We start from the raw sequence: 26,596 nt of genomic DNA, 5'->3' as shown, positions 1-26,596 counted from the left end.
CTCCATGGAGTCAAGAGCTCATCACAGGAGGTCCCTCTGTCACACACACTTCTTCATACCTTGCCTTATATACATTTTTTTGCAGTCACAACACTCACAGAAACCTTACACTTGGCAACATTGAACTGGTAACCCCATTCATGTGCCCATCCACTAAGTCTATTCAAATCCTCTTGTAAGGCTATAGCATCTGCTCTACTCCTCATTGTCCTTCCTAACTTTGCATCATCTGCAAACAGCTAAATATGCCCATTCGAACCCTCTCTAATAGTATTAGCATGCAGGTTAAACAGCAATTGCTCTAAAAGCTGAGTTGGACAAAGGTAATAGGTTTACCAGTACTGCTGGACTTTGTAAAAGTTTTTGACAGGATATACCACATGGAATTCTAATCAAACTGCAGCACATGAAGATGGATATAAAGTTGGTGAGGTGGATAAGAGAGTGGTTGATGGAGAGATATCAGGAAGTAGTTTATTCAGGAGTAGAGTCCAGTAGAAGGCCCAATTAGCATGCAACCTGGCTCTGTTCTTGGACTGCTATTATTTAATCTGTACATTAACAATATAGGAAAGGATCAGAGAGGAACTATTCAGTTGTTTGCTGATGATGCAAAATTGGATATAGAGCAATAGTTAATACCGATAATATTAAAATTTTGCAGGATGATTTAGATAGACTGGCAGTCTGAACAAAGGAGAATTGATGTCAGTCTAATGTGACAAAGTGTAAGGTTTTAGGAAAAAAGAATACCAGTTGTGTACAACATTGATGGAACTGTACTCCATAAAATTGATGAAGACAAGCATTTGGGGATGTTAGTGGATAGGGAGTAAAAGTTTAGAAGGTATATTGCAAAAGTGGCCAAAAGAACTCATTACTTGGTTACTGAAGAATATCCTGATGAGCAGAGATAAACAGGTTGTTATACCTCTTCATCAAGCCTTGGTAAGACCCCCATCTTGACTGCTGCATGCAGATCTAGTCACCTGGGTTTCTTGGCAGGAGATGGAGAGGATGCAGAGGTGAATGACAAAGATGGTAGTAGGTCTGTGGAGTGAACCTTGTGACAGTTGAAGAATTGTGGGTCACAGAAATTGGTTGACATGCAGATAAATGTTGATATGATTGAGACATACAAATTACTGAAGGTTTTTACAAGATTAATGCAGAGGAAAATTTTCAGAACAGGTCTGGTGGTGGAAGAACTAGGATCCATCCTTGGAAATTGAGCAAGTGTATAGATGGCATGTAAGGACGAGACTTTTTGTTGGAGAGTGGTGAATAAGTGGATTAGGTTGTCAGTCTGTTGTGGGTGCCATGACTGGTAAATGAGTTCAAAGCAAAATATGGTTACTGCAAGAATGTTGGATAGTGCTTGGCAAGATGTTTAGGGCCTCTCTCGATAATATAAGGACTCTAGCATTACCACCTCTGGGTCTGGCTCCCACTGATGAGACCTCAATAAAGGTCAAAACCGGTCTGGGTAATGACCATTCCCTTAATGCATAGCATTATACATGTCTGCAAGGAGATGTGCTTTGCATTATGGGATACTAAGGCAAGTGATGAGAATTTATACCACCTTTGTCACGAGTTGCCCCAGTCCTGAAAATACTTCAGGTGCAAACTTTGTTTGCTTACGCTTGAATAAAGGATTAAACCAAATATACAACTGGTAATATAAGGACTCCATGGAGTAGCCCATAATAATAATAAAAAACAGACCTCTGGTGCACACTAGTGACTTTCTTCTGGGATAGTGCTCTTACACACGCAATTTGCTGATGCCTACTGAATATCCCATCTCCAATCCAATGCACTAATCCAGTGATTTTCAACAGTCGTGCTGCGAGATTTGTGAAAAATTAATTGAAAGAAATGTTTTAATTTGTGCATTTATTGATTAGTGTCTGGTCTTCCATCTGTACCTGAAGCTCCCTTATTTACATTTTACAAAACTTACGGTTGGTGAATTGGTTTAAAATTGTGTTAATTAGCTTTAATCTTTTGACAAGTGTGTTTACAAATAACTTCATTATCTTATTTTTAAGGTAACTGGTAAGAGTTTTTTTTTTTCCATTCAATTAATTTTATTCAATAGTATTCCTTTAACGTGGATAAATTTGTAATAAAAAAACAAAAATTTGAAGACAATGAAGAAAGTGAAGCTAGTACGTCGAAATAAAAAAAAATAAAGTGAAGCTAGTTTTTCCCAGCACATCAGCAGCTGATACCATATCCAGTACTGGTTCTTCTAAAACTAAATTAAAAACTAACGTTCACAATTATGACAAAAATTATTTGTCATTTGGCTTTATTTCCTGTCAAGAAGATCCATTACATCCTACATGCATAGTTTGTGGTGAAAAATTAGCAAACAGTGCTATGGTTCCAAGTAAATTAAAGAGACATTTACAATCTAAATATTCTCATGTGAGCGAAAAACCAGCTGAAGATTTTAAAAGACTTGTACCAGATAAAACTATTCAAGCAAAAAGATGGACTAAATTTGTAACTGTGTCTGAAAAATCCCAAGAAGCCAGTTACGCAATAGCAGAAATTGTTGCTAAAAAATGAAATCTCACACAATTGCAGAATCTGTAATTCTGTCAGAATGCTGTAAAATTGTTAATATCATGTTTAGCGAGGAATATGAAAAGGAGATTTTAAAAATTCCTGTCAGATAACACCATTTATCAATGTATTCAGGATTTGGCCAAAGATGTTGAGTTGCAAGTGGTATCTCACATTAAAGAAGCAGATATGTTTGCTATTCAGTTGGACGAATCAACTGATGTAACTAGTAAAGCTCAACTTCTAGCCTTCAGTAGATTTATTTATAAGATATTATAGAACAGTTTTTATTTTGTCGACCACTCCCGGAAACATCAAAGGGATAAGATATTTTTGACGTTGTTGATAATTACTTTAATTGCCATAACTTGTCTTGGGATTCTTACATCAGTATTTGCACAGATGGTGCCCGCTCGATGTCAGGAAATGTACAAGGATTTGTTACACTGGCTCAAAATAAGAATCGTAGAATTATTTTTACACATTGTTTTCTCCATGGAGAAGTACTAGCATCAAATTAATTGGTACCGGAGCTTAAAAAAGTACTAGACGAGACTATCAAAATTGTCAATTATATAAAAGCCAGGCCATTACAATCGAGATTGTTTGCAACACTATGCTCCTCACATGCAGCTGTTAATACATACAGAAGTGAGATGTTATCTCGTGGATGAGTTTTATCAAGATTTTATGAACTAAAAGAGGAAATTCTAATTTTTTTTGACAACGCAATAATTTGAGTTATCAGAATTTCTTAGCAATGAGATTTGGTGCAGTAAGGTTGCATTTCTTGCTGATTTATTTCAATCTTTAAATACACTTAATAAAAGTATGCAGGGAGACTGAAAACATTCTTACTTCCACTGAAAGTAAGACAAAATCAACGGATTCAAGGAAAAACTAATGCTTTGGGAAGAAAGAATCAGAAAAGAAAATGAAGTAAATATGTTTGAACTAATGAAAAAGTGCTAAAGGAAAATCTAATATATCTAATTTTACAAACCTTAAGGTTACTAAATACAAATATTGAAAAATATTTTCCATTACTTGACATATCCTCTGATTGGATAAGAGATCTGTTTGTCTTATGCGTGTGTAAATTGGGAAATTTAAAGATTACAGAAGAGGACGAATTAACAGAGGTTTAAAACTAAAACATTCAACAATGGCTACTATAGTACTTCATTTTGGTTATCTCTAAGAAGTGAATTTCCCAATATTAACAAAAAAGCAATAGAAGTACTTCTTCCATTCTCCACATCATATTTGTGCGAATCAAGCTTTTCCGCAATGAATATTATTGAGAACAAAAATAGATTGCGGCTGGAAGCCTTGGAAGATGATTTAAGAGTATGCCGATCTAAAATTCAACCTCGCACAAAAGACATTCTGAAACAACATCAAGCTCAGATATCCCATTAAAATTAACTGCAAGTATGTATATTATTTAATACATTTAGTATTCGTTTGAAAAAATTGATAAAAATTTTTTTAAATAATTTTGAGTATTGTTTTTCTTACTCAAAATGTCAAAAATATAGTTTAAATATTTTTGGAGCAAAAATAATAATTAATTACTATTATTAATATCTTGTGTGTGTAACAAAATTATGCCTATTTTTTGCCAGATTGTCAAAAAATCAAAAGAATATATTTTTAGTGTGCCATATTATGAAAAAGGTTGAAAATCATTGTACTAATCAATTATCCAACCCCATCTGTTCCAGCTTAACTATCAACTTATGTGGCAATCTATCAAAAGTCTTCGCAAAATCTAAGTATACTACTGTTTGTGTGCATCTTCTTTATCCAATGCACCTGTCACCTCATTGTAAGAAGATAAACAAACTTCCTAGAGAATACCCATACTGTTCATCAAAAAGAATGTTACTGTTATCAACCCAATCTTCATCCTAATTAACCTCTCCAACACTTTAACTACAACACCTGATACATAGATTAGTAATTCGAAGACGGACTATAATTCGAAGCTCGAGTCATGGCACTTCTCTTATGAAGCAGCATGATCTTGCCTTCCTCATTGGGAATTTGGCCCAATATAAAACTCATACATGCACACCAGCCACTGAATTAGAAATTTTGTAGGAATCAGTTGTTTCTGTATAGGCATGTGACTGCCGATACTGATCCTCTTCAATTCCTTGTGGATCGTTCAGTGAGATATGGTCAGGAACAGCCTTCATTAAATGCTGTTTGGTCAATTGCTGCAAACATGAAGTTCTGTTTGTCTGTACATGCTTTCTCAGATAAAGGGTGATCTCATCCCTAACAGACTTTATGACCACAGTCACACCTCTTGGACAAGCAATGTGGGTTATTTTCCCACCACCTGGGATATCTCATCTTTTTGAGAAATCAATCAGCTCTATTTTCAAAATCATGGTTCCAGTCAGATGGGTATACCATAATAAGCCCTTTATCGATCTCCGAAAGATCCTTTGTTTACTGATTGTGATCAACACTACTGGCAATTACTGATCAGCACAGCATTCTTAAATAGTTTCCTAGAACATGTGGTGATGCACATGACCAAGTATTTAGCATATATGCTGAATGATGCTACATATATCTGCATTTTAATTCAGCATGTGTATTAAACAAGCATGTCAAAGCAGATGAGATGTCAACTACCTGGTACATTCCTTCCATTACCACAACTTTATTAACATCAAATTTACTCAATTTCCCAATATATCTCCTGCTCACTCATAGTTAGTCTCTCCTCTGTCCTTTCTTCTGCACTCAAACTCTGTATGATATCACATTCACAAGGGTGAAATATTACAAAGTGCTCAATTGATTGTTATCTCAACTATATCCTCTGCAGTGGCTATCCTTTTGCCATTTTCACCAACCAATATCATCCTTCCCTAATCAATCATTCTTTCTTCTAATGATTACATATCAATGCAATTTTTTTTTTTTTTTGCTCCATCAGGCTAACTGTTGCTCATACTGCACTTTTACTACCCTTACCACCAAAGTCACCCTCATTGCCTGTTCTTTGTACTCTTCTCATGGAACTGATTATCATCACTCATCTTATGCTGCATCCATAACGCCTTCTTCCTCTAGACAGCATGCTTAATCTCTTTATTTTTTCATTCATTTCATGTAAACCTGCCTTATTTAGCTTTGACCATTGGAATACATTTAGACATTGCTTCTGCTAGATTAGTTCTTGAATAGCCCAAGCAGCATTTATCTCCTTCCTGCTATGCTGTAGCTCCCTACCACCACCTAAGCTTTTCATAATCACCAGCCTTGTAGTTCAGCATATATCCTTTCCTCAAAGAAGTTGCATCCATAATGCCTTCTGTCCTCAAATAGCTGACAACTACCCAAGTAATCACTTCATGGTCACTCTACAATCAGAGGAAGATTTTCCATCTCATTTACGATGACATCCTCTGATTAGAAAATCCAAACTTCTGATCCTCATGTGCCTTCTGTTAAATACTGTCTGAGGTCCGTAAAAAAAAAAAAAAAATTTCTTTACTTCCAGATGCTATCTCATTATTCAAATCTAAATTACAGTAATCAAAATCACCCATAATGATCACCTTTTCCATATTTGTGTGGCTAATTTGCTTACACATTTCATAGTTACTTCTCTCCACATTACCAGGTCTATAACAACAGCCAACTAAGTATTTCATTCTATTCACCTCTATCTCACACCATACCTCAAAACAACCACCACTATTTCACCCTTGCATGGGCACAACTTTTCTATCATCAACAGTGCTCCACTTCCCTTTTTTGCTTTTCTATCTTCATGAAAAACATCATACGCTCCATATAGTATTCAATTTTCTGAAAGTATTTGCTTTTGCTAATCTTTGCATTATACCCATCAGTTCCACCCTCAGTATCGACATTAGCTTCTAAGTATTAACTATTGCTATTGCATGCTGGTCAATTTTTAATGTCTTTGTGGCATTTGCTGTTCAATTTAAAGACTTCTATTTTAAAATCACATTTATTTTAAGACTAACCTTTTCAGCTGTTTTATACAATGCTTCTGATTTTGCTTGTATGTCAGCATATTTTGATTAAATCAAAAGTATGCCATCTTCATAATCTAGATCTTCCAACTGTGATATGGGATTCCATTTATTTCCTCCTCTTACAACTAACTTTTCTCATAATCCAATCAACGAGTATTTAAACAGTAATTCAGACATGACCACCCTGTCACCCACTAGTCCTTGTCTCAAACTATACTGTTTGCTGTGCAATCAGATTTGTCAGGAATTCTGTAGCTTACAACAGTATAATACAAACCAAAACAAAGATCTTCAATAGCAAAGCTAAGGCCAAATTATATGGAAAAAAAAAACAGTAAGACAAATTAAACAGCTTTCGTTGAAAGTGTTTGCATAAAACATTAAAAATATTTTGGCCCCAACATATAATAAACAATGAATTATATAAATGGACTGGGCAAAAAATAACAGTGAAATAAATAAAAACACAGATGGAAATGAATTAAACATGTACTAAGAATGGACAGGAGAGAGATTTCTAGAGTAGCTTTGAACTAGATTCTAGAAGGAAAAAAAAGAAAAGGGGAAGGCCTATTCTGGCAGAAAATGAAAGAATAGCTAGTTGGGAGAGCTGGAGAGAAGAAGAATTAGTGGCACAAGACAGAGGTAACTGGAGGAAATGGATCTCAGCCTTATGTGCCATGGGGCACAATGAGAATAAATAAGTAGAGAAGATGAGAGATCTAGGCAAGGTGGACAGGAACCTGATGTTTAGGGATTACACTGATGCAATGACTTCACAACTTAAGCAAATTATGTCAATGATGTGAAGGAGCTTGACAAGTAAAGAGGTACAATTCTCTAATTGTATAAGGTCTGATAGCCACATATGGCTTACTATATGCAAATTTGGTTACCACAGATTTCAACAGAAATGGGGATATACTGGAGACAGTCGAGAGAATTAACTAATTTTCCTTTAAATTTCCATAGCTATTGCTATTATTCATGTCCAAGTTTCTGTAACAGAAAACTATGTGGACACTGGAATGCAAATAAATAATTTACTAGATGACATTTTGCTAGCATCACCAGAGGGAATCACCCAGTAAAGAAACAAATCAAAATCACAAGCCATTTTGATCTGTGTCCTCACTGGATGTGTGTAATATTAAATGATCTCTGATAATGCTGGTTAAAATGGGGAAATGTCAGCTTGTAAAGAATTAATTTTAGCTAGCAAATTATTTATTTGCATTCCAATGTCTACAGTTTTCTATTCCAGAAACTTTTGATATAAATTAAGGTAGTTTCTAGTCTCTGAAATGTGGAGTATGAGAGAATGCTATTTGCAGACTCATGAATAGGAGATGTGAGGTGGGGAGAAAAGATATGATTGAGATATAAGTTGGTAAAGGACTTATGACCTTAATGTGGAAGACATTTTTCACAGAATAGAATAGAGGCAAGGATAGAACAAAATCCATCTCCAGAAGCTGTATAAGGAGGATGTCAGCAAAGTGGTAAGGTGGGTTCTTTGCATAGGAAGTGACACTGACATGGCAAGTGTGGAAACACTGAATGACTTGAGGATAAAGTTTGATGATCTTTTGTGAGACAGTGGGGACCTCCTATAATGTGTCTTGACTCCATGGATGCCTAATGTTAATAATAAATCAAGAACAATTTATAAAAAATTATGATTCAAAAAATTAAAAATTAATTTACGAAGAAAGATCATCTGGAAGAAAGGCTGGTTAATGAAAATTTGGATCAAAACAGGTGCATTATTTGAGAATTCCAAATAAACAAGGATTTATTTCATTTATATACAGTAATGAAATTCACTCTTGTTTATTGACTGGCTGTCAGATCATAACAAAAACTGCATGGGACATTTATTTGACATTACAGATCACATATTCTGAATTCAGTTGTTCATTATTGTTAAAATTTGAGGAAGATTTTAATTTCCTATCAAACAAATGGTTCATGGGAGGAAAAAAGTAATATTCAAATTTCACTATTTCTGCAATGTTAGAATATGCAGCAGTCAGCGCGGGCGCCTAGTATTTTTCTTGTGTGTGCGATTAATGTTCGGCGCCTTTCCAAAAAAGTTTTTTTTGAATAAAGTGTGAATAAAACAAACAGAAAATGAAAAACAAATGAAAATCGCTTTACAGTATAATGTTACCTACGAATTAGTCCTGCTTATACAATTTTTTTTTACATGGAACTCAATAATTTATAAGTTGATTTATGATACATCAAAAAATAAAGAAATACTATTTTAGGTATATTTTTGTAAATTTTAATCAAAAATTACAGTGATATAATCGGGTCTCCAGGATACAATTTCAGAATTTATTTGTTCGTTTCCGGGAAGATCTGAAGGGGCCCAAACGGAAGACGACGTACATTCATAATTATATGTACCATTCTGTACCATTCATTATAACTCTTATCTCATATTTTTTGCGATCTTTTAGGCACCTTTTCTTCTGCGGCGCCTGTGTATATTGCACACTTCGCACATGCCACCAGCCGGGCCTGGCAGCAGTAATTATGTATTTATAATAAATCTATAATATCTATATTAAATAATATGGAAATATCTATAATAAAATTTTATCTGAGAATGAATTACTTGCCAAATTACTAGTGGATGTAAAGTCACTTCATACAGGAATTGACAATATGAAATTATCAAATGATAATTTCATAAATGAAATTATCATTTGATAATTTAATAATGAAATGAAATAATAATGAAATTATTTCAGCACAAAAGAAATTATCTATACTAATGCATGATGAATCTTTAGACACCATTGAGATCTGGTGTTAATAATAATAAAAAATTTCATTTTTTTTTTAATCTATAGCACAAAATGTTCATGCTGCATGTTTTGATGACTGCTCTGCAATATAAAAAAAATATTTGAGCAGACTTAGATTTATGTACCACAAAACAAGTTTGTGTTTATACTGTGTGCACATCATTTAATTATACTTACACAGCAAACATTCAAGTAGACCTGACCTACAGACTGCTAAATATATGATATGAAGTACCACATTTTATCAACATTTTTATTTAAAACAATATTTGACATTCAAAGATACAATGTAACAATCTAAAAACTGGATGACTCTGAACATAAAAAAAAAGTATAAAATATTTAATGAAATGGACGGTTTTAAGTAGTTTACCTGAAAGCAAAGCTTAATTACATTTTACATTATCAACACTAAACAGAATAACTTCCAAAGTGTAACTTTTCAAATGTTCCACTTAATCTCTTAAAGATCAGAAAAATTACACCACACTATATTAAAGTGTCAAGAATCTTTCAGATAAGCCAGAAATAACAGACTTTCAACATATCTAAACCTATTATCTAATATATTTATCCAAGTCAGTGTTAAAATACTGTATAATTGCACCAAGGTCTTCAACTATATAAATCCAAATATGTTCAATACAAAAAAATTTATATCAATTGTATATAATGTATAATAAAATACCCTTAAAAGAGGTTAACAGTAGCTGCTAATGCATGCATGGTAGTTAAAATTTTTTTTAATGTATTTCATAAAATAATTTCAGGTGTTAATTTTCTGAGGAAATATACAGGTGCATATATAACAGATCACACAAGCATGCTTCAGCACTTATCACTGAGGTTCTGCTGAGCAATTCCAACATTTCTTTCTCATTAAATCACATGAATTAAGCTTTGCATTTAATTTCTTGATATGAGCTAAATGTCTTATCTAAAACAAAACCTCAATTAGAAATGGTTATGCATTTGCAATAAAAATGCTAAGTACAAGGTGAGATTCTCAACTTAATAACTAATGAAGTAAAAACTGACTTCATAAGACAGACTATTTATGTAGTCATTAAAAATGATACTAAAGTCAAAAATATATTCTAAATGCGCTAAGAAGATTAAAAACATTACACTTGGCACAAAAGTTTAAAAAAGAGAGCTGTCCCAAGTTTTCATTTTTTTTTTATGGCACACATTTTATATCTAAGATACACTTCAATTCTTCACCAGTACCCCAATATCTTTAAACTTATTGAAAGCATTTTGAATTATGTATAGTTTAAAAGCCATATAAGAAGATAGACCTAAATTTATTAACTCGCAGTCTACCATAAACAAGATGATTTATGAGATTCAGTTTTAATTGCACACTGTTAGAATTTTGTGCTTTCACGAGGTTGATAGTTATTTCAGGGGTGAAAGCAGAACAAGGAAATTGATATTTAAGTACATCTAATAACTTCTCAATTAAGTTGTATCTTATGACTATTTAGCATTTGGAACTATTATACAATGTTTTAATCTATATATTTTAATGAAATTTTAAGTTTTAAAAATAACAAAGTTAGATTCATTTTGTTTTTAAATTATAAGTTTACTTCTAAACAGATATAGGACCTCAAGAATATTTCATATTCTGATTTACTGCTTGATTTGCATAAACAAAATACAGAAAAAATTAATCTCTAGGCAAAGATTTAAGTATAACTCAGATCTTTCTTACAATTAGAGAATATATGTTTATATTTTTCTAGCATGCTTAAGTGTTACTTTCTTACCTCTTTAATGAATTAATCATATGATTTATTGATGATAAAGCATCACTGACAGATACTGAAACTGCAAACTATAATACTGTAAAATGTTTATTACTGAATTATTTAGTCAATTAATAGAACTAAATACAATATGAGAGCAAATTAAAGGATACTCTCTCTCTCTCTCTCTCAATCTTTTTTACACAAAGCATAGCTAGCTTACCATTCTTCTGTTACATCCTCTAAGAGTGAAAGTATTATGTCTATAGATGTGTTCATAGTTTGTCTACTTATATAAAGAAAGAGCCTAAATTGCTGAGAGAGGGCAAACTATAACATCCATATGCAATCAAGCTCACTCACTTCAGTTGAAAAGCTCTTATAGAGGTTCTTCACAACCTGCATGGAATTCAAACCTAGATCTTTCCAACCAAAGAGAGTCATTTACTGACTGAGCAACAAGTTGTTGCTATTTAATAATTATGTAAAAGTCCCTATAATTTTTTTTCTCATTTTTATAATGAATACAGACTAAAATTATTCAACTTGAATATATTTTAAATGCAAAACTGTCAGTGCTGTCTTCAAAATAAAATTTTACCAAGTGATAAATCAACATTTCTAAAGGCAAAATAATAATTTGCAAAGAGAAATAAAATATTAATAAAAATTAACAACCATTGTGAATTGCTGCATTAAACAAAAAGAATAATTGCAACATTTGAGGTCTTCACCGATACAAGCTATAAATGAATACTACATGTGTGTGTGTATTCATAGCCTGCTACTTCTGATTAAAGATAATCTAATATAAGTTTGAAATAAGACTGAAACCTTAAGTGATATTTGGTTTCAATATAAAACTGAATATTATAAGCCTCGTGTTCAGCAGATGGGAGAGAAAGGGAGGGAGGGTGGGAGAGAGAGAGAGAGCATGATTAACAAATGCTTCTTTGTTGATAATGAACTAGTCAAAAACATTTAAAAAAGTATTATCCAGAAGCTATCAACTATTTCTACTTTCATCAGCCAAATAAGAAATCTTATAAGCATGTCTAAATATATTTACTGAAATGTTTCTTTTGGAGAAAACTGGTGATTAACCTTAGAAGATAATAGTAAACTTTTACACTAATAAGTTTTCATACAGAAGGCAAAGTCCCCATTTTAGCACATGATTAAACTACTTAGTTTAAAATTCAGTCTGTCAGGAGCAAAGTTTAATCTAAGGAGAGCTTAAGCTGCCAATTAAGTAAACATACTTAAGTATTTTTAGTCAAATAGATACTTGATGTTTCCTGATGGCCTGCTACTTATTAGTGTACTATTATACTAATAACAAAACACAAGCAAATGATTAGAGATTTAATGTTTTTCTGGATGACATACAGGTTATGTGGCTCAATGAAATATTATTAAAAATAATAAGAGTATATAAGTGTGTGTGTCTTTTATAACATAGTCTTGCTTTTTTATTTATTTATTTTTTTAAATTAAAGATTTAACATTTTGATATAATGTTCTTAAATGACTCAAAAAGTCATAAAGCATCATGAAATAAAGTATTTCCTTTACTTTGTGACCACAAATCTGATTATTCAGGAACATGGCATACCAGCTAGCTTACAAAAATCAACTTGCTTAATGCAATCAACCAAACCTCCTCATAAGATAACAAAGGTGTATGACTTCAAATATTTTCTATTAAAAAAATGCATTAACAATAGTGTATATATCAGGATTATATAAAATTACTGTGATGACGTTTAAGCATCTGCAGTGAGCAAAGAATCCAGAGGTAGAATGCCATTTTATAAGATCTGTGGGCAATGATAGTTTGGAAGTACAAAAAATGATTATAATAATAGTTTATGAGTTCCACTTGTTAACGATTAACAAGTGATGATTATATCATAACCATATGATTTTATTGTATGGAACTATACTTAATTTTTTTTTTTAATAGTTAAACCTATGAAAGTATTGTTTTCCTTTCCATACAAATAATCATCAATACTGGATAATTAATCATTCTGTTTTACTGTTTCTGCCATAATAGTAAATGAACTCAGAAGAAGAATAAATTCTTATTAAATTAAGATATTTATCTTATGAAAGTAGAAAGCAACAAAAACAAAAGGTAACCATAACCGAGGAACAAGGCAGAATGTTTTATTTATGCAATAAACTGGATTTGTCCTCTGCCGAGTCAGCTATCAACAATATTATTTACACAGCATCATTATGTGTTTCTAATGTTATATGAAATTATCTCTGCCACCCTTGGTATTTAACTAACAAATATCTACAATTAATTAACATTAACATTTGCTCATTATTTTTAAACGCAACAATCTTTTTGCAACTCACAAATTTAATATAAACATTAATGCTAAACTCAAATATTATTTAATAGCAATGCAGTCAATTAACAAATAAATTAGTTTACTGGACTAAGAAAAATCCATTCATAGCAACAATAGTGCATTGATATCTGAATACAAGCGAACTTTTCCACTTAAACTACAGGCCACAACTTTATTGAATTTTAAAAGCATTAATATCAGCTATTACTTACATTTTAAATTAACCAATTGTACAAATATCAGGTGTTTCTATCTAATAATAATTAAAAAAAAACATGCACACACATACAGAGTTTCAAGGCAATGCAATGAGGCAAAAGGACAAAAAAACAGGACATATATGTGGCAAAATGTCATTAATACAATGATGTTCTTTACACAGAATTTATGTATAGTAGAACATTAATTTTTCATGGAAATTCTAAACAAATAAGTAAATGTTCACCATTATCAACCATGTAAAAGTTTACAAATTAGTTATTTTACTATTTTGCCATTGCTGTATCCAGATATCAGCCTTTGGGTTAGTCACCTTGCCAACTGAAGCCATGTTGCTTTCTGTACTGGTGAGAACATCAGTAGGAGACACAGATGAGTAAGTTAGTATATACTCTCAGCTGTCATGGTGGTGGTGGTGTGATGAAGGCTAGGGTTAAGGTGTGAATAAGAGAAAAACAAAAAGGAAAGAAACTGTTAGTTTTTGAGTGGCAAAGAAGCACATATTAAGGTTTTGTTAACTTCAGGTCAAATATTAATATTTATTATTCATTTTACAAGATTTGATTAATAGTGAAAGCATAACTGTTAAATGAATAAAAGGGAAATACTAAGAGCAAGTATTACCATGGTTATTATGTTTACTGAGTTATGTTAGTTCTAGATGTTGTCCAGTTATTCACATAACTGTTAAGATTATAAAGCCAAATTTTAAACAATCTGAAAAATAAGTCTTTTATTTGCATTTAGCTGGTTATAAATAACTTCCATGAAATAAATTAAGAAAGAGCTTTGGATTATGTGTAACTGAACAGCAAATACGAGCATCTATTCCAATTAAAAGGAACTTTTACTGCTCTTTTCAATATACAGTGCATAACAGACACCAAAGTTCTTTGCAAAATTACTTTACATGAATGGATGGCTTTTGAATATACTACTAATTATAATCAGATTCAAAGTAAAATAATCACATCATATTCTTTTTAAAAACTACATTTAACAGTAGTAGTTAACTATGAGGTACTCAAGGGTCAAAGCTATATAACTGAGAGGAGATCTCCACATAGCCTTTAAAAGAATGTGGAGAACCGACCAGGGCTTCTGACCTAATGTCCAATCCTCACCTTCTCGTGGTGCATCCTGTTGGGTATAAACCTGGATGCTGAACGAACGAGGATGGGCTGGCAATTTGGGATTTAGCCGACCAAATTGAATTCTTATTATCTTAAACCAATATACAAAATGATGGTACAACATGACAAAATTTCATGCCAGCTGGGACATCGCCCTGTTTAACAAGGTCCCTGTTGTTTTCACCCAGTCAACCAGGGCGAACAGAGAAAAGTCAGCTACTGGAACAAATCTGAAAGCACATCCGCAACTCAACATCACCAGAGTTAAAGATCGGTACTATCAACATAAGAAGCCTGAATGGCAAAATGGAGCTAACTGAGGAATTAGAATGAGAACCAGATCGACATAATAGGGGTAACTGAAAAAAAAAAAAAGACAAAAACTGGTGAGATCTTTCTGAGCAATAAATACAAAATGTTATATTCAGGAAATGACAATCAAGGAAAAGATGGAGTAGCCATAGTGTTCGATACAAAATACAGAATGGGGAATTGGACAATGAGACTTATTTGTGCCTATGGTCCCATAGAAGGTTCTAGATACTACTAAGGTAGAAGTGGAATAATTTTTTGATGCTTTAGAAAAAGCAACTGACACAATGAAAAAGGAAAAGTTGGTCCTTGTTAGGATCTAAATAACAGAATAGGAAATGATTGTCAGACATACAAAAATATTTTGGGAAAATTTGGAGAAAAGAGCAAAGCTAATAATAATAGCAAATATTTGTTGGATTTCTGCTCAGGACATGGACTGGTTATTACTAACATCATGTTCCAACATAAAAATGTGCACAAATTCACATGGAGAGAAGAGGCAAGGAATAAGAAAAGTCTCATTGACTATGTTATTGTCAATAGTGATGTTTTCTCCCTGGTGCAGGACACCAGAGTGTGCAAAGGATTTGAAACTGGAAATGATCACTATTTAGTCTTGAGCAAGATAAAATTGAATTTCATATTGAAAAGAATAACATGTAAGAAAGTTTTAAAGTGAATAAAAGTTGAGCAGCTCTCAGATGTGAACTGTAGACTAAAATACACAAAGATTATTGAAGAAAAAAATGAAAGAGTTTGAGAACAGGAACCAAACCTTGGAGATTCTGTAGCAAGCCTTGAAGAAAACCCTGACTGATTTAGACAGAGAGGAATGTGGTGAGGTAGTCTGCAAGGATAGAAAAATCAGAACTCCATGGTGGACACTGGAAGTTAAAGAGGCAGAAAAGGAAATGAAGAAAGCATATCAAAAGTTCCTGGCAAATAAGTCAGCTTTTGCTCTTAGAGAATACAGAGACAAATGTAAGAATGCGAAACACTGTGTAAAAATAGCTAAACAAAAGTCATGGGAGGACTTTGGCAAGAACATAGAAAATAAATATCAAGAAGGTGGCAAAATATTCTGGAGGGTATTGAAGAAGCTTAGGAATGGAAGAAAGAGTGCTGTAAAAGGAGTTAGAGATGATAAAGGTGATGAAAACAGGAGAAAAAGATATCCTTGAAGTATGGAGTAATTACTTCGAAAAATTGCTAAATGAAACAAGTACTACCACTTTCTACCACTGTGCAGTGATAGCACAGTGGTAAAAAACACTCAACAGGCATACAGTCAGGAATACATATCCATACTTGAAGTAGAAAAAGCCATCAAAGGCTTGAAATATGGAAAGGCAGCAGGAGTAGATGATATTAGACCAGAAATGCTGAAGTATGGTGGTATAAAAGTCTCACAGTGGCTGCACTGCATAGTTCAGAAACCCTGGATAGAGGGACGAATTCCAATGATTGGAGTAGAGCTCTAATAGTACCCATATATAAAAAATACGAAATAAAACCGAATCTGAGAATTACAGAGGTATTTCCCTACTGAGTGTTCCTGGCAAGATCTATGCAAGTATACTTGAGAAACGGTTGAGAAGAATTGTGGAAGAAAAGCTTGGTGAAGAACAAGCTGGATTCAGGCCAAATAGAGGCTGTCAGGATCAGATCTTCACTTTACGACAAATAGTTGAGAAAGCATGGGAATATAACAAAGATCTGTATTTAAGTTTTGTCGATCTGGAAAGGTATATGACAAGGAGCCAAGAGAGAAGCTATTCAAGAACGCTACAATTATATGGTGTCAATGGGGCATTATATCAAGCAATACTTAGTCTTTATTTGGGTTGTAAGTCAGCAGTTAGAATTGAAGGAAGTACAGGAAGATGGTTTAATGTTAAATCTGGTGTGAGACAAGGATGTACATTATCCCCTCTGTTATTCATTATCTATATGGATCACATTATGAAGGAAAGTGGCAGTAAACATGATATCAAAATTGGAGATGTTAATGTCAGCTCTTTGCTTTATGCAGACGATGTTATTCTTCTAAATAAATCTGCCACAAGTCTGCAAGATTCTCTGACTAAATTGAATAACTGTTGTAATAGATATGGTATGAAGGTCAGCATTAAAAAGACAAAGACGATGAAAATAGGCAGAATCATTGAAAATCTCAACTGTGTTGTGAATGGGGAACCTGTGGAACAAGTAAAACATTTCAGCTACTTAGGCACGATTCTTAGTGAAGATGGTAAATTAAATATGGAAATAGACAACAGAATCAACAAAGCTGGTATGGTAGGATGTCAATTGAATAAATTCATATGGAATAAGAGAAAAATTAGTCGGAACACTAAATTAGCTGTATACAAGACAGTGTTCAAACCAGCAGTTTTAACTTATGGATCTGAGAGCTGGGTCAGAAGTAAAATACTTGACCAAAGACTAGAGACCGCAGATATGAGAGTCCTGAGAAAGGTTAGAGGTGTGAACAGATGGCATCAATGGCAATATCATATTAAAAACGAGAATATTAGGAAAGAACTTGACATTGTCAGCATCCAGGAATGCGTTAGCAGAGCTAATCTCAGGTGGTATGGTCACTTAAACAGAATAGGCGAGGAAAGATTAGCAAAACAAGTGTTCTCTGCCAGGTTGGCAGGAAAATGACCCAGAGGAAGACCAAGATATAAGTGGATTGATACGGTACAAAGTGCCTTAGACGATGAAATATAAGATCTGATAATGTTGGAGTCTTGACAAGTAACAGACTGTTTTGGAGGAAAATTGTAGATGGGAAGTTAGTAATGATGTAAATTTTTTTATGTAGTACTATCATATCCTGTACACCCTTTGAGAGTACATGTCAGGAATTTGACGATGATAGTTTAACTATTTATATATTGAAATATATTTCAAGACCACTAATTATCAAAATATTCAGACTGATAACTGATCAAATAACGAGCTATATTAATTACAGAAAGCACAATTTTGTGTAATATTTTTATATACTTATCCAAAATGTTATCTTGGGTATTTGATATGAAAGAGTTAACCAGATTTCATTTTCTTTTTTTTTTTTTAAATTGGTATCAGAGTAAGTATATTGTAAAGATTAAAATCTAAATGGCAGCATGAACAAGTTTCAGCAGTCTTTCTATCCATCTAAAATAACTGGCCAGATGAAGTCATAATTCAATAAATATGCAGGGTGTCTGAAAATTATCTTTACAAATTTAATTCGATATAAAAAAAAAGTCAACCAGAAGATGTAGAAATACTCAGGTTGTTCCATTTTACAGGGAAATTCATCAAATTTCCTGAATATCAAATTTTGACTTTTTTTTTTTTTTTTTTTTTTTTACAGATCCTCATCTCTCTCTTCAGTCACAGTGAATCCACAGGAGAAAACAGTGTGCTGAGTGGTTTATTCAAACAAAATTTGATACACAAGTTCAACAAAGGTTTAGAACTCTTTACAGCAGATTGTTCCCCATCAATAACAACCACCATATGAGCTTGGTATAAAAAGTTTACAAAACTGAAAGTATGGAACGCAGTGGCTTTGAAAATCTGAAGCAACAGTGTTGATTCAGATGCTCAAGGTCACTGTTGGTCTCAAATCTACAGTGATCTCAAAACACCTACCCTGATATGCTTGCAAACACTATCCACAATTGGAAGTGCAACCATGTATTATCTTTCAGCAAGATAGTACAATGACACATTGGACATTGACTGTTGAGTGTCTGAACAAGACAGTCCCAAATAGATGGATTGGCTGTGGAAGTGCTATGCACTGGCTTCCTAGATTGCCCAACATCACACCCTGTGATTTCTTTTTGTGGTGGTTCATACAAGATTGTGTGATGATAGATATTGATGATTTGATGGCAAGAATCACAGCTGCTATTGATAGCACTGATGTGGATAAGTTGCAGCATTTGGATTATTGCCTAGATGTTTTGCGAATTACTAATGGTGGTCATACTGAATGCATGTAACTTTAATTTAAAAAAAAAATCTTTTGGATTTTCTGTTTCTAATCCTTGATTGGTAATTCTATGAATTTATGTGTGTTAATAAATATTTCATTTAGTATAAAAGTTATAAAGATAATTTTTGGACACCCTATATTTAGATTTGGTTGAATAAATAACTTTATAAATATATAAAATTATTCTATACTTATTTTCTGAGTGAAAACATTTTCTACAGTTCAATAACAATCTAACTATGGTATGATCAGTTATTTTAATTTTTCAGTTTTGTTTTCTTACAATACTAATAGCTTCTTTATTTTTAAAGGATCAAATAAAAAACTAAGCAAACTTTTTTTGTGATTTTATATATCTAAAGAGATCTCAATAGAATTTAAGAAAAAAAGATTTGTTTCTTCAGATTACAATATTTCAAATGAATTTAATATTTTATCAATATTTAAGTACTAAATGTTTCTTTTATCTTTCCACACAGAAGTGGTAATATCAAAGACTTTTTATCCAGGTCATATCTGATTCTGTAGAAGTAAAAGAGTTTAAAAAAATAAAGGAATATCAACACCAATTCTGCAAAAATGACTTACAACTAATAATGTTTCTGTTTAATATTTCATTTAGTATCAAAGTTATAAAAATAATTTTTGGGCACCCTGTGTTTAGATTTGGTTGAATAAATAACTTAAATTATTCTATACTTATTTTCTGAGTAATGTTTCTATTGCAGAGCAATAGCAGCAACAGAAGAAATAGCTCAGCAATTATGTTGTAAGAGTGAATCATCCAAGTGAAGATAATGCAATGACTGATATGACAAAAGAAGTAGATGAAATGGAGGCATTTGGGATATCACAAGTTATCAGCATGAAGAAAGCTATGAAGAGTATAATGAAACTTTTGAAATAACAGCAAAAAAAAAAAAAAAAAAAAATAAATAAATAAAAATATTGACAAAGAAATAAAAAAATAGAAAATCAGCTGGAATGATAAGATACAAAACGAACTATTAAATTATTGAAGGGAAAAACAATCAGGAACAAAACAATAACATTCTAAATATAGTATTTAAAGAAAGAAAAATACCAAATGATTGACAAAAGAGCCTAATACAAATTTTCAAAAAATACACGACAAATCTAGAAAACTACAGAGGAATAAATTTGCTTTGCACAACTTCAAATTATGCGCAAACGTAACTGAAAATATAAAATAATTTAAATTACTTTTTTTTCTCTTTTTTTACACTGATGCTAAACATGAAAGTTTGCAAGATCTATAACACAACAGTGCCATGTGTGGGCAAGTGATTAAGGAGAAAGAAGTAATTTACTAACAAGTTTCTTAAAAAAAAAAAACCTGGGATTGTACTCATTGGGAAAAACAGTACAGAGAAGACTAAACCAAAGAACAGGGCAAAATGGAATGAAAATGAAATAGTGGTTTAGTTTGATGTATGTGGAGTTGGACTGTGTATGGACATTATCTAGTTCTTACATGATTAGAGAAAAGCAGAGGTATGATAGTGGCTAGTTCAGTACAGCTATACCCATGAAAGCACCTATAAAAAAAAAGGCATAAGGGAGAATCAAAGCACATATGAGAAAGTGACAGGAGGAAGTCTGTGAAAGAGGAGTCACCTATTCGGCAGAATGCCTCTTCTGTATACAAGCAAGAATTCTTACCCACGACCTTCCGTAGTGGATGCACCATCTCTAATCCAGAGTATTTTAGTAGCAAGGTGTGACATCGTTTGACTACTTGTATATGGAGATATGACTTCTGCATTATTTCAACCCTGGTATCACTTCTGGGTCTGGCTCCCACTAATGAGACCTCACTTAAAGGTCGAAACCAGTCTGTGTAGTGGTCCTTTCCATAATGCATAGCATTATAAATGCCTGTAAGGATATGTGTGTGGTGCGTTGTGGGTTACTAAGGCAACTAATGTGAAGTCATTAGCCTCTATATACAAGTAGCCCAGTTATGAAGTTACTTCATGGTCAAACTTTGTTTGCTTACACTTGGATAAAGGATGAAACCAAGAATATAATTTCTTGGCATCTTTAATTTATGTATGAACAGTATTTTAAAGTTGATCATATCTGAGATTTGTAAAGTGTTAGGAGTCAAGCAGGAGAGAAGTAACATTATGAACCATACTTAAGAATAGTAAGGAGATCAGTATTTAAGATACTGGTTATGGCAGATGTTGAACCTTCAATCATTTGAGCAATACAGGGTTTCTCGAATGAAGAAGAGGAAAGGAGAGTATTGTCATCATCAAAACTATTAATAGGATTTGAAGTCAGAGAGAAAGTCACTGATGTAAAGGAGGGTACTCCAGCATTGATAAAGAAATCTGATGTCCACCATGACATACAAAAATGACCAGAGGAAGCTGGCCTCCAATCACAAAGGGCAGGAGAGACACCAAAGCTTGTTGAGAAGGTTCTGATGCTAGACATGATCAAATGCCTTTGAGATCTCAAGAGCAATTACATGAAAAAATGTGGAGAAACACATCATAGTCTGTGTCCAAAAGTGGATAAGATTAGCAAGGTCGTCTGCTGTAGATTCCAGATGAACAAAACTTATATAGGAATTCAGGATAGGTGGAACACAAGTTTTAAGTACAACAGAAGGGATAACATCTAGGCTAGGAGATTATTAGTATTAAGAATGAGGATTTTTTTTCTGATGTCCTATCAAAAGATCATAGGCAGCATGCAGTGAGCAGTACTGCAGGTGATGATTTGCCTTAGTCATTTAAACAAAAGCTTAAGGAAAAGATTGATGCTAAGAGGGGTGCCTTATCTTTCAGTGATCTTACCACCGCAATACTATGAAGATGTGACAGAAGTGAAAACAAGGAAACTCAGAAGTTATGCCTAACAGTCTTAGCAAGGGACCAGAAGGCTCAACTGCCAGAGAGGCAAAAATGATTTAGAAAAAAAATAGATCAACAATATGTGCAATATTTATATCACAGCAAAGAATAAAACAGAAATCATTAGAATACAATAAACTTCTTTACATATATTTTATTGATTTAACTAAAGCAATTGATAGAATACAGTTAAAAGATATAATCACATTTAAAATAAGAAAAATACCAAAAATTTCTTTATATACACACAAATAACAGTTCTATAATAAGTAAAGAACAAGGATAGACTGAAGATTTTTAAAATAGCCAAAGGAATCCAGACAAGTTGACTTATTAAGTCAGATTCTTATTTAACTTAGTGATGGATAAAATAAACAAAAATGGAAAGTGTGGAATAGAATACTAATTAAAAATGAAAAATTAAGAATAACTGAATATGCTGATAATATAATCTTACTAGCAGAAAACAGATGATTATTTATAAAGATTACTAAATACATTTAATGATGCAATAGAAAAGAAAAATATCAAAATATAAACAGAAAAACTAAAACCACAACAGTTGCTGAAGAACCCATAAGATGTAAATTAAAAATCAATAGAAAAAAAAAATTGGACAAGATAAAATATCAAAGAACATTACTAAATAACTATGGCATCACAAAATGAAGTACAAGAATAAGCATCAAAAGTTGATAGAATATCTGGAATATCAACAGCCCCAAGAAGTTGTCAGACCAATAATATAGTGCAAAAACATGTCCAGAAGCAATACAAATTAGAGAAATGAATCCACTGAGATGAAAATAAAAATAAAAATTGAAGGATTAAAAATAGTGAACAAAATTAGGAACTCACAAATGATAAAAAAAGATTTGCAAAAATACAGCCAATAAATTATTGGATCCAAAAATGAAAAGAAAAATCTTACAGAAAGAATGCAGGATAACAGATGAACAATGAAAATAAACAAGATACCAAAGGGAAAGGCAAAACAGAGGAAGACAGTGAGGATGCCAGAATGGTCTTGAAAACAACAGCATTACAAAAGCAACTAGACATCATCATCATCAAATTCCTGCCATGTACCCTCAAGGGGTGTACAGGATATGATAGTACTACATGAAAAATTTACATCATTACTAACTTCCTATCTACAATTTTCCTCCAAATCAGTCTATTACTTGTCAAGACTCCAACATTACCATATCTTACATTTCTATCGTCTAAGGCACTTTGTACCATATCAATCTACCTATATCTTGGTCTTCCTCTGGGTTGTTTTCCTGCCAACTTGGCAGAGAACATTTGTTTTGCTAATCTTTCCTCGCCCATTCTGTTGCAGTGACCATACCACCTGAGATTAGCTCTGCTAACGCATTCCTGGATGCTGACAATGTCAAGTTCTTTCCTAATATTCTCGTTTTTAATATGATATTGCCATTGGTGCCATCTGTTCAGGCCTCTAATCTTTCTCAGGACTCTTATATCTGCGGTCTCTAGTCTTTGGTCAAGTGTTTTACTTCTGACCCAGCTCTCAGATCCATAAGTTAAAACTGGTTTAAACACTGTCTTGTATATAGCCAATTTAGTGTTCCGACAAATTTCTCTCTTATTCCATGTGAATTTATGCAATTGACATCCTACCATACCAGCTTTGTTGATTCTGTTGTCTATTTCCATATTTAATTTACCATCTTCACTAAAAATCGTGCCTGAGTAGCTGAAATGTTTTGCTTGTTCCACAGGTTCCCCATTCACAACACAGTTGACATTTTCAATGATTCTGCCTATTTTCATTGTCTTTGTCTTTTTATTGCTGACCTTCATACCATATCTATTACAACAGTTATTCAATTTAGTCAGAGAATCTTGCAGACTTGTGGCAGATTTATTTAGAAGAATAACATCGTCTGCATAAAGCAAAGAGCTGACATTAACATCTCCAATTTTGATATCATGTTTAATACCACTTTCCTTCATAATATGATCCATATAGATAATGAATAACAGAGGGGATAATGTACATCCTTGTCTCACACCAGATTTAACATTAAACCATCTTCCTGTACTTCCTTCAATTCTAACTGCTGACTTACAACTCAAATAAAGACTAAGTATTGATTGATATAATGCCCTATTGACACTATATAACTGTAGCATATTGAATAGCTTCTATAATAACATAGAACAATAACACATTCATTGAGACTTTTCTTATTCCTTGCCTCTTCTCTCCATGTGAATTTGTGCACATTTTTATGTTGGAACATGATGTTAGTAATAACCAGTCCATGTCCTGAGCAGAAATCCAACAAATATTTGCTATTATTATTAGCTTTGCTCTTTTCTCCAAATTTTCCCAAAACATTTTTGTATGTCTGACAATCATTTCCTACTCTGCTATTTAGATTCCCAACAAGGACCAACTTTTCCTTTTTCATTGTGTCAGTAGCTTTCTCTAGAGCCTCAAAACATTCCTACACTTCTACCTTAGTAGAACCTTCTGTGGGACCATAGGCACAAATAAGTCTCATTGTCCAGTTCCCCCATTCTGATATTTGCCCAAATCATTCTACTTGACACTGCCTGCCATTCAAGAAGATGAGCCTCGTATTTTGTGTTGAATACCATGGCTACTCCTTTTCCTTGATTGTCATTGCCTGAATATAACATTTTGTATTTATTGCTCAGAAAGATCTTACCAGTTTCTGTCTTTTTTGTTTCAGTCACCCCTATTATGTCGATCTGGTACTTATCTAATTTCTCTGCTAACTCCATTTCTTTGCCATTCAGGCTTCTTATGTTGACAGTACCAATCTTTAACTCTGGTGATGTTGAGTTTGCCATGCGATAAGATAGAATATCAACCCAACTTTGTGGTTGTGTTTTTATGAGAGTTAAAAACAGTGCCTCCGACTAGAATGTTTAAGTTCCCATACACTGACAAGGTTCCAAGTGGATAGCAAAATAGTGTACATAAAAGAGACTTGAATGAGGTTGCAAATTAAAGACAAATTAGTATCACTGGAGTGGTGTTAAAATACTGGAAAAGTTGGTTAAGGCCAAAATTCAGAAATGGATGGACAGGAATGATATTTATGAGGCACAGCTTTGTGAGCGATAGCTCTTGCCCGAGTTTCTTACTTTCTATAATAAAGTGACAGATTAGATGGATAAAAAGAAATGTGAATACAGCCGTGGGATTGGAGGATGTCAACCATTTATTTGATGAAAAAATGGGAATGAAAATGAACATGGAAAAAAGAGGTGTGGATGATGGGGAAAAATATCAAAACGAATCGCATTACTAAATAGAATCCTGTTGGATGTTCTGTGGGTCACCATCGATATGTGGCCTCACAAATTTCAGGAGTATATGAAGGTAAAAGGGGACATTTCAAATATTGAGTGCTGCTATATGCGCATTAGACATGTGGTTTGTATGTACTGAAAGCTATAAATGATTTACTGATAGATTAAAGGTTTATGTGCTGTTCAAGTCATAACAGTATTTATGGCTAGACTAGGTACTGATGGAACTGGAATCATGGGAATTACATGTATAGAGATGTGGGGATAATGCAGGCAAAGAGTTAAAGTTCAGTGCATATTGGAAAGGTGGGCAAAATTTCTTACTTGGATATTGAAAAAACATCTTGGTTGGTTAGCATATAGATAGGATGATTATCCATCCTTATAATGATACAATATAGACACTTCTGGATTATAATTAAAAAGTTGACTGAGTTTGGGGATATGTAGGTGGTGCTGGAAAGGATTGATATGTGATTGACCAAAATGATGACTGGTATGTGCAGTGTTCCTTATGAGGAGAGGCCAATTTGTGGATTACAAAATTTAAACAGTTGAAAGGCAGAAGAGAAGGAATATTTAACATATAAAGGATATAAAGTTATTAAAGGGGTTAAATGGAGTAGATGCTGAAGAAATTTTCCAAAACATGACTGGCAAGAGAATGAAGATCAGATTTTTTTGCTTAGAGGATAGTACATGAAGAAATGGAATGGATTGCTAGTCATAAATGCTTTGATGGAAGATGAATTTAAGGATGATTATGAGCCTCCATAGCTCTCTCAGTATGGACGAAACCCTTTGGTCAGAAAGACCTGGGTTCGATTCCATCCATGACATGAGGAACCTTTTTCTGATCTCTTTTGACTAAAGATGAGTTAGCCCGTTCGATATGGAGGTAGAGAGTTTTTTTCATCGCTCAGAACAAGCCAATTAGCCTCATCAACACATATGGATCTACAGCCATGAATACTTACAATATATGGAAGATATGGAGTCCTAACCACATGTCATTACACTTGTAGTTAACCATGAGTCACATCATGGTAGTCAACCTCCTGGATAGTAGATGACACATGAATGGGATGGGATAATGGTTATAGTGCAGTTAGCGATGTGAGAAAAAGAGTAAGACGAACTGGAGATGCTTAGGATACTGAAGAATCAATGCAAATACTG

The 26,596-nt window shown here is 33.2% G+C and overlaps 1 protein-coding gene across 2 annotated transcripts in view; it reads right to left on the bottom strand.

The window, feature by feature from the left end:
- Positions 1-9,662: 9,662 nt before the first annotated feature.
- LOC150099365 (protein held out wings-like) overlaps positions 9,663-26,596 on the bottom strand; it is a 173,868-nt gene continuing 156,934 nt past the window's right edge. For both annotated transcript variants that reach the window (XM_090403985.1, XM_090403984.1), the window contains exon 8: positions 9,663-14,193. The gene's annotated coding sequence lies outside the window, so the exon portion shown is untranslated. The remainder of the gene's footprint in view (positions 14,194-26,596) is intronic.

Source organism: Typopeltis vanoorti, chromosome 14, assembly GCF_054136105.1.
Source record: "Typopeltis vanoorti isolate ZY-2024b chromosome 14, IOZ_Tvanoo_1.0, whole genome shotgun sequence".
In the NCBI taxonomy this organism is placed as follows: Eukaryota; Metazoa; Arthropoda; class Arachnida; order Uropygi; family Thelyphonidae; genus Typopeltis; species Typopeltis vanoorti.
This window is presented reverse-complemented; position numbering and strand designations above follow the sequence as displayed.